Here is a 263-nt window from a genome sequence, read left to right on the forward strand (position 1 = left end):
TTCTTTGTTTCCGTTTTGGATTCCTTTTTTCCCCTCTCCTCATTTATTTTTTTTAAATGATGTTTGCTGAATTGACAACACTGTTGGAATGCTAAACGTGCTGTTAACCTTTAAATATACAGTATTGTTCTTGTAAAACTGTGACATTCCACAGAGCTACTGCCATGCTCCTGTCTTTGGGTATCATGATGTTTGAGCACTTAAACCTGCTGTCTTCAGTTCTTCATTGCCATTATCTGTTGTTATGATTTCATGATTAGACA

The sequence above is a fragment of the Streptopelia decaocto genome (genome assembly GCF_964273445.1).
Source record: "Streptopelia decaocto genome assembly, chromosome: 3".
Lineage (NCBI taxonomy): Eukaryota > Metazoa > Chordata > Aves > Columbiformes > Columbidae > Streptopelia > Streptopelia decaocto.